This window comes from Leptodactylus fuscus, unplaced genomic scaffold (assembly GCF_031893055.1).
Source record: "Leptodactylus fuscus isolate aLepFus1 unplaced genomic scaffold, aLepFus1.hap2 HAP2_SCAFFOLD_1070, whole genome shotgun sequence".
Classification (NCBI taxonomy): Eukaryota; Metazoa; Chordata; class Amphibia; order Anura; family Leptodactylidae; genus Leptodactylus; species Leptodactylus fuscus.
Window position 1 is genome coordinate 6800 of NW_027439892.1, and position 9616 is coordinate 16415.

General features: G+C 48.3%; 1 non-coding gene across 1 annotated transcript; it reads right to left on the bottom strand.

Moving 5' to 3' along the window:
• Positions 1-1446: 1446 nt before the first annotated feature.
• On the bottom strand, positions 1447-1528 carry TRNAS-CGA (transfer RNA serine (anticodon CGA)). The gene has a single exon. It is a non-coding gene; the product is annotated as a tRNA-Ser (tRNA).
• Positions 1529-9616: the final 8088 nt, after the last annotated feature.

Consider the following 9616-nt stretch of genomic DNA (forward strand, 5'->3'; position numbering starts at 1 on the left):
GAAGGGCGTCTATAATTAGAGGAAGAACCTCTGCCTCTAGGGGGAGCACGTCTGCCCCTGGATGCTTGAGGTAGGGACCTTCCCCTACCTTCAGCTAATCCCTCCATAATGGCGTCTAAGCTTTGGCCAGACACCCTTCCCGGCTCAAAGGGGAGAGCACAGAGTGCTGCTTTAGACGCAAAATCTGCCCGCCAAGGCTTTAGCCAAAGGGGTCTACGGGCCGCAGTAGACAACGCCATAGATTTGGCGGAGATTTTAAATTGATGGCAGGAGGATTCCGCCAAATAATCTGCAGCCCTATGAACTCTTTTCATAGAGGCCAGAATCTCATCTCTGTCTACGCCCAAGTCTATATCCCGCTCCAAGGCGGCTAAGCGGTTGCGGAAAAAGTCACCAACCATAGAGGAGGCTATGGCCACAGAGGCTTGCGCGGAGGAAGCTGAGTAGACCTTCTTCAGAACGGAGTCCGCCCTACGATCCAGAGGGTCCTGAAGATTTGACCATCTTCCAAGGGCACCAGGGTTCTGCGGGACAGCTTTGCTACGGCCAAATCCACCTTCGGGGGAGGCCCCCAGGAATCCCACTTGAAGATCCTGGAAAGCAAATGTCCTTTCTCTGGCTGTTTCCACTGCTGCACCATAAGGTCGGTCAGCGTGGCGTCCGCATGGAAGGCAATATGTCCCCCAGAGGCAGACGTGGAGGCTTCCCCGTCAACATCTCGGCCCACTGTAGACCGGATGGACTTCAGCAGCCTGCCCGTTTGTTCATAATGGAACGCAGTTCTGCTGGAATAACTGAGTCGTCCTCGGAGGAATCATCCTCTGCCACCCGCAGGTGTTACAAGGGGGGGGGGAGAGACGAGGAACGGAGCTCAGAGCATGGTCTCCTGGTGAGCTGAGACAAGGTGCAATGGATCCCTTTGAGGGAATCATCCTGCAAAACAAAAAGGAGAGTACAAGCAAGGGAAAAACTATTTACCCAAGCGATGCCCAAACTCACCATCTCCTTGACCCATGCCATCATATCTCTGGGAGAGGGCTCCACAGGTGGAGGACCTCTGCACCCGCGACAACGGGCCCACTCATAGCCTGAAAATAGGCAAGTTATAGGACCAGTAGTACCCCGCAGGGCACAACCTTTCAAGCCGCTACCTACCATCAGGGAGCGGTGTGTCGCAATCGAAGCAGGAAAGATGTTTCCTCTTGGAAGAGGTTTTCCTCCTACCATCCCCAGGAGGGGTAGTAGAGGATGACATATCCTACAGAGAGAGATAATAGACCATGCAACACTGTCACCATGACATCATACCAGCTTTTAAAAAAGGGGTAAATCTTACCAGGTCCTGTAGACCGGACAGAGAGGTGACTTGGCGCCCAACGTGCGACTCGAACCCACGACCTTGAGATTAAGAGTCTCATGCTCTACAGACTGAGCTAGCCGGGCTGGCGCTGTGAACAGGATCTGAACCTGTGCGGGGAGACCCCATTGGATTTCGAGTCCAAAACCTTAACCACTCGGCCATCACAGCCGGTTCCCAATAAAGTTTGCAAACTGGAAAAGAGTTCAAGATCAATGAACACCACAATCGCACGCCTTCAGCAGATACTGCAGGAAGGTCTCTGACACCAGGCCAGCCAGCCTCTTAATTCTGGCCGGCTGGAAGTGGGCGGAGCCACAATCAAAGCAGGTGAGGCAACCTGCCCAGACAACTAACCCTGTAATCAGGGGTCTGCAAAGATATACATTCCCCCCCACCAAGAGGCCCTTAACACGGGCACTTACCCCCACATCTCCCCGTCTTTTCCGGCCTTTAATAAGGCCTGAATCTTCCCTGAGTGAGCGGCCGCCAGCGCCAGGCCGTTGCCATGGCGCTATGATACTTCTGGCGAAACCGGAAGTGCACGCTTACAGCGGCCGGCGGGGAACAGGATACACAACAGTGTGGTTCCACCCGCCGGCAGTCTGCGCGGCCACCAGAGGCGGCATGCGGAGTCCCCGGACTCTCACCAAAATGTCAGGTAAGTCACAAGGAGCAGGGGAAGCGGAGGAGAGGGGGGGCAGGGGGGATAGAGGGGGGTAGCCACACATGGCTAACAAGCACCTTCTCCCCGCAGGGCACAGAAGGTGACAAGAAGAAAACAACCGCTCAGGAGGTGAGTGATCCTGCTGAGCTTCTCTAAGAGGACACAAGTCCTCCCACCTGTCCTCTGTCCACACAGGACAGAAAAAAACACGCAGAGGGGAGGTTCTTGTGCCCTCTTATAGGGCCTGCCACGCATTTGATTGGCTAATTAAATATCCGCCTGTCCTACCAGCACACAGGGGCAGAAATACCCCACATTGTGCCGCTGTTGAGGACGACAGGGAACAGATAGTAATAGATTGTATTCCCCTGTCCTACAGTCGGCCTCTCCCCTCCTGACATGGCTGATAACAGATAGTAATAGATTGTATTCCCCTGTCCTACAGTCGGCCTCTCCCCTCCTGACATGGCTGATAACAGATAGTAATAGATTGTATTCCCCTGTCCTACAGTCGGCCTCTCCTCTCCTGACATGGCTGATAACAGATAGTAATAGATTGTATTCCCCTGTCCTACAGTCGGCCTCTCCTCTCTTGACATGGCTGATAACAGATAGTAATAGATTGTATTCTCCTGTCCTACAGTCGGCCTCTCCTCTCCTGACATGGCTGATAACAGATAGTAATAGATTGTATTCCCCTGTCCTACAGTCAGCCTCTCCTCTCCTGACATGGCTGATAACAGATAGTAATAGATTGTATTCCCCTGTCCTACAGTCGGCCTCTCCCCTCCTGACATGGCTGATAACAGATAGTAATAGATTGTATTCCCCTGTCCTACAGTCGGCCTCTCCTCTCCTGACATGGCTGATAACAGATAGTAATAGATTGTATTCCCCTGTCCTACAGTCGGCCTCTCCTCTCCTGACATGGCTGATAACAGATAGTAATAGATTGTATTCTCCTGTCCTACAGTCGGCCTCTCCTCTCCTGACATGGCTGATAACAGATAGTAATAGATTGTATTCCCCTGTCCTACAGTCGGCCTCTCCTCTCCTGGCATGGCTGATAACAGATAGTAATAGATTGTATTCTCCTGTCCTACAGTCGGCCTCTCCTCTCCTGACATGGCTGATAACAGATAGTAATAGATTGTATTCCCCTGTCCTACAGTCGGCCCCTCCTGACATGGCTGATAACAGATAGTAATAGATTGTATTCCCCTGTCCTACAGTCGGCCTCTCCTCTCCTGACATGGCTGATAACAGATAGTAATAGATTATATTCCCCTGTCCTACAGTCGGCCTCTCCTCTCCTGACATGGCTGATAACAGATAGTAATAGATTGTATTCCCCTGTCCTACAGTCGGCCTCTCCTCTCCTGACATGGCTGATAACAGATAGTAATAGATTGTATTCCCCTGTCCTACAGTCGGCCCCTCCTGACATGGCTGATAACAGATAGTAATAGATTGTATTCCCCTGTCCTACAGTCGGCCTCTCCTCTCCTGACATGGCTGATAACAGATAGTAATAGATTGTATTCCCCTGTCCTACAGTCGGCCTCTCCTCTCCTGACATGGCTGATAACAGATAGTAATAGATTGTATTCCCCTGTCCTACAGTCGGCCTCTCCTCTCCTGACATGGCTGATAACAGATAGCAATAGATTGTATTCTCTTGTCCTACAGTCGGCCTCTCCTCTCCTGACATGGCTGATAACAGATAGCAATAGATTGTATTATCCTGTCCTACAGTCGGCCTCTCCTCTCCTGACATGGCTGATAACAGATAGTAATAGATTGTATTCTCCTGTCCTACAGTCGGCCTCTCCTCTCCTGACATGGCTGATAACAGATAGTAATAGATTGTATTCCCCTGTCCTACAGTCGGCCTCTCCTCTCCTGACATGGCTGATAACAGATAGTAATAGATTGTATTCCCCTGTCCTACAGTCGGCCTCTCCCCTCCTGACATGGCTGATAACAGATAGTAATAGATTGTATTCCCCTGTCCTACAGTCGGCCTCTCCTCTCCTGACATGGCTGATAACAGATAGTAATAGATTGTATTCTCCTGTCCTACAGTCGGCCTCTCCTCTCCTGACATGGCTGATAACAGATAGTAATAGATTGTATTCCCCTGTCCTACAGTCGGCCTCTCCTCTCCTGACATGGCTGATAACAGATAGTAATAGATTGTATTCCCCTGTCCTACAGTCGGCCTCTCCCCTCCTGACATGGCTGATAACAGATAGTAATAGATTGTATTCCCCTGTCCTACAGTCGGCCTCTCCTCTCCTGACATGGCTGATAACAGATAGTAATAGATTGTATTCCCCTGTCCTACAGTCGGCCTCTCCTCTCCTGACATGGCTGATAACAGATAGTAATAGATTGTATTCCCCTGTCCTACAGTCGGCCTCTCCTCTCCTGACATGGCTGATAACAGATAGTAATAGATTGTATTCCCCTGTCCTACAGTCGGCCTCTCCTCTCCTGACATGGCTGATAACAGATAGTAATAGATTGTATTCCCCTGTCCTACAGTCGGCCTCTCCCCTCCTGACATGGCTGATAACAGATAGTAATAGATTGTATTCCCCTGTCCTACAGTCGGCCTCTCCTCTCCTGACATGGCTGATAACAGATAGTAATAGATTGTATTCCCCTGTCCTACAGTCGGCCTCTCCTCTCCTGACATGGCTGATAACAGATAGTAATAGATTGTATTCCCCTGTCCTACAGTCGGCCTCTCCTCTCCTGACATGGCTGATAACAGATAGTAATAGATTGTATTCCCCTGTCCTACAGTCGGCCTCGCCTCTCCTGACATGGCTGATAACAGATAGTAATAGATTGTATTCCCCTGTCCTACAGTCGGCCTCTCCTCTCCTGACATGGCTGATAACAGATAGTAATAGATTGTATTCCCCTGTCCTACAGTCGGCCTCTCCTCTCCTGACATGGCTGATAACAGATAGTAATAGATTGTATTCCCCTGTCCTACAGTCGGCCTCTCCCCTCCTGACATGGCTGATAACAGATAGTAATAGATTGTATTCCCCTGTCCTACAGTCGGCCTCTCCTCTCCTGACATGGCTGATAACAGATAGTAATAGATTGTATTCCCCTGTCCTACAGTCGGCCTCTCCTCTCCTGACATGGCTGATAACAGATAGTAATAGATTGTATTCCCCTGTCCTACAGTCGGCCTCTCCTCTCCTGACATGGCTGATAACAGATAGTAATAGATTGTATTCCCCTGTCCTACAGTCGGCCTCTCCTCTCCTGACATGGCTGATAACAGATAGTAATAGATTGTATTCCCCTGTCCTACAGTCGGCCTCTCCCCTCCTGACATGGCTGATAACAGATAGCAATAGATTGTATTCCCCTGTCCTACAGTCGGCCTCTCCTCTCCTGACATGGCTGATAACAGATAGCAATAGATTGTATTCCCCTGTCCTACAGTCGGCCTCTCCTCTCCTGACATGGCTGATAACAGATAGTAATAGATTGTATTCCCCTGTCCTACAGTCGGCCTCTCCTCTCCTGACATGGCTGATAACAGATAGTAATAGATTGTATTCCCCTGTCCTACAGTCGGCCTCTCCTCTCCTGACATGGCTGATAACAGATAGTAATAGATTGTATTCCCCTGTCCTACAGTCGGCCTCTCCTCTCCTGACATGGCTGATAACAGATAGTAATAGATTGTATTCCCCTGTCCTACAGTCGGCCTCTCCTCTCCTGACATGGCTGATAACAGATAGTAATAGATTGTATTCCCCTGTCCTACAGTCGGCCTCGCCTCTCCTGACATGGCTGATAACAGATAGTAATAGATTGTATTCCCCTGTCCTACAGTCGGCCTCTCCTCTCCTGACATGGCTGATAACAGATAGTAATAGATTGTATTCCCCTGTCCTACAGTCGGCCTCTCCTCTCCTGACATGGCTGATAACAGATAGTAATAGATTGTATTCCCCTGTCCTACAGTCGGCCTCTCCTCTCCTGACATGGCTGATAACAGATAGTAATAGATTGTATTCCCCTGTCCTACAGTCGGCCTCTCCTCTCCTGACATGGCTGATAACAGATAGTAATAGATTGTATTCCCCTGTCCTACAGTCGGCCTCTCCCCTCCTGACATGGCTGATAACAGATAGCAATAGATTGTATTCCCCTGTCCTACAGTCGGCCTCTCCTCTCCTGACATGGCTGATAACAGATAGCAATAGATTGTATTCCCCTGTCCTACAGTCGGCCTCTCCTCTCCTGACATGGCTGATAACAGATAGCAATAGATTGTATTCCCCTGTCCTACAGTCGGCCTCTCCTCTCCTGACATGGCTGATAACAGATAGCAATAGATTGTATTCCCCTGTCCTACAGTCGGCCTCTCCTCTCCTGACATGGCTGATAACAGATAGTAATAGATTGTATTCCCCTGTCCTACAGTCGGCCTCTCCTCTCCTGACATGGCTGATAACAGATAGTAATAGATTGTATTCCCCTGTCCTACAGTCGGCCTCTCCTCTCCTGACATGGCTGATAACAGATAGTAATAGATTGTATTCCCCTGTCCTACAGTCGGCCTCGCCTCTCCTGACATGGCTGATAACAGATAGTAATAGATTGTATTCCCCTGTCCTACAGTCGGCCTCTCCTCTCCTGACATGGCTGATAACAGATAGTAATAGATTGTATTCCCCTGTCCTACAGTCGGCCTCTCCTCTCCTGACATGGCTGATAACAGATAGTAATAGATTGTATTCCCCTGTCCTACAGTCGGCCTCTCCTCTCCTGACATGGCTGATAACAGATAGTAATAGATTGTATTCCCCTGTCCTACAGTCGGCCTCTCCTCTCCTGACATGGCTGATAACAGATAGTAATAGATTGTATTCCCCTGTCCTACAGTCGGCCTCTCCTCTCCCGACATGGCTGATAACAGATAGTAATAGATTGTATTCCCCTGTCCTACAGTCGGCCTCTCCTCTCCTGACATGGCTGATAAAAAAATCTTTGAGCAAATTGTCAAGGAACATTTACTTCGGTACCTGGATGGGAAGGCATTAATTAACCAGAGCCAGCACGGCTTTATGACCAATAAATCTTGTCAGACTAACCTGATTTCCTTCTACAACAAAATCACTGAATGGTTGGACCAAGGGAATGCCGTGGACATAGTATATCTTGACTTCAGTAAGGCATTTGATAAAGTATCACATAACCTTCTTATTGAAAAAATGATTAAGTATGGCTTTGACAAAAAATCAGTTCGGTGGATTCACAACTGGCTTAATGATCGGGCACAACGAGTAATACTAAATGGCTACACATCGATCTGGAAGAAAGTCAAAAGCGGGGTGCCGCAGGGCTCTGTTCTGGGCCCAGTACTTTTTAATATCTTTATAAATGATCTGGACGATGGAATTATTGGGGAACTCATAAAATGTGCAGATGATACGAAGATAGGAGGAATAACCAACACTAGAGAGGAGAGAGAGTGTATTCAAAAGGACTTAGACACACTGGAACAATGGGCTGAGGCCAACAAAATGGGATTTAACAGGGACAAATGCAAAGTTCTACATCTGGGTAACAGAAATGTAAAAAACCTATATAGTATGGGAGGAATAGAACTAAGTGATAGCATAGGGGAAAAGGACTTGGGCATAATAGTAGATCACAAATTCAACATGAGCCAACAGTGCGGTGCTGCTGCAAAAAAGGCGAATACAATTCTGGGATGTATTAAGACAAGCATTGAATCTAGATGAAGAGAGGTCATTATTCCGCTGTACTCTTCCCTGGTCAGACCACACCTGGAATACTGTGTACAGTTCTGGGCGCCTCAATTCAAGAAAGACATCGATATATTGGAGCAAGTCCAGAGAAGAGCAACCAAAATGGTGGAAGGTCTGCAAACCATGTCCTATGAGGAGCGGCTAAAAGAACTGGGATTGTTTAGTTTGCAGAAGAGAAGGCTGAGGGGAGATTTAATAGCAGTCTACAAATATCTGAAAGGTAGTCACAGTGCAGAGGGATCTCCCCTATTCTCATTAGCACAAGGAAGTACAAGAAGCAATGGGATGAAACGAAAGGGAAAGAGATACAGATTAGACATTAGGAAAAACTTTCTGACAGTGAGGGGAGTGAGAGAGTGGAATAGGCTGCCACGGGAGGTGGTGGGCGCTCCATCAATGGAAATCTTCAAGCGGAATCTGGATAAACATATAGCTGGGATGATTTAGGAAAACCTGCACTCGCAGGGGGTTGGACCCGATGGCCCTTGAGGTCCCTTCCAACTCTACCATAAGAATAAGAATAAGAATAACAGATAGTAATAGATTGTATTCTCCTGTCCTACAGTCGGCCTCTCCTCTCCTGACATGGCTGATAACAGATAGTAATAGATTGTATTCCCCTGTCCTACAGTCGGCCTCTCCTGACATGGCTGATAACAGATAGTAATAGATTGTATTCTCCTGTCCTACAGTCGGCCTCTCCCCTCCTGACATGGCTGATAACAGATAGTAATAGATTGTATTCCCCTGTCCTACAGTCGGCCTCTCCCCTCCTGACATGGCTGATAACAGATAGAAATAGATGGTATTCCCCTGTCCTACAGTCGGCCTCTCCTCTCCTGGCATGGCTGATAACAGATAGTAATAGATTGTATTCCCCTGTCCTACAGTCGGCCTCTCCTCTCCTGACATGGCTGATAACAGATAGCAATAGATTGTATTCTCTTGTCCTACAGTCGGCCTCTCCTCTCCTGACATGGCTGATAACAGATAGCAATAGATTGTATTCTCTTGTCCTACAGTCGGCCTCTCCTCTCCTGACATGGCTGATAACAGATAGTAATAGATTGTATTCCCCTGTCCTACAGTCGGCCTCTCCGCTCCTGACATGGCTGATAACAGATAGTAATAGATTGTATTCCCCTGTCCTACAGTCGGCCTCTCCTCTCCTGACATGGCTGATAACAGATAGTAATAGATTGTATTCCCCTGTCCTACAGTCGGCCTCTCCTCTCCTGACATGGCTGATAACAGATAGTAATAGATTGTATTCTCCTGTCCTACAGTCGGCCTCTCCCCTCCTGACATGGCTGATAACATATAGTAATAGATTGTATTCCCCTGTCCTACAGTCGGCCTCTCCCCTCCTGACATGGCTGATAACAGATAGTAATAGATTGTATTCTCCTGTCCTACAGTCGGCCTCTCCTCTCCTGACATGGCTGATAACAGATAGTAATAGATTGTATCCCCCTGTCCTACAGTCGGCCTCTCCTCTCCTGACATGGCTGATAACAGATAGTAATAGATTGTATCTCCCTGTCCTACAGTCGGCCTCTCCCCTCCTGACATGGCTGATAACAGATAGTAATAGATTGTATTCTCCTGTCCTACAGTCGGCCTCTCCTCTCCTGACATGGCTGATAACAGATAGTAATAGATTGTATTCCCCTGTCCTACAGTCGGCCTCTCCTCTCCTGACATGGCTGATAACAGATAGTAATAGATTGTATTCCCCTGTCCTACAGTCGGCCTCTCCTCTCCTGACATGGCTGATAA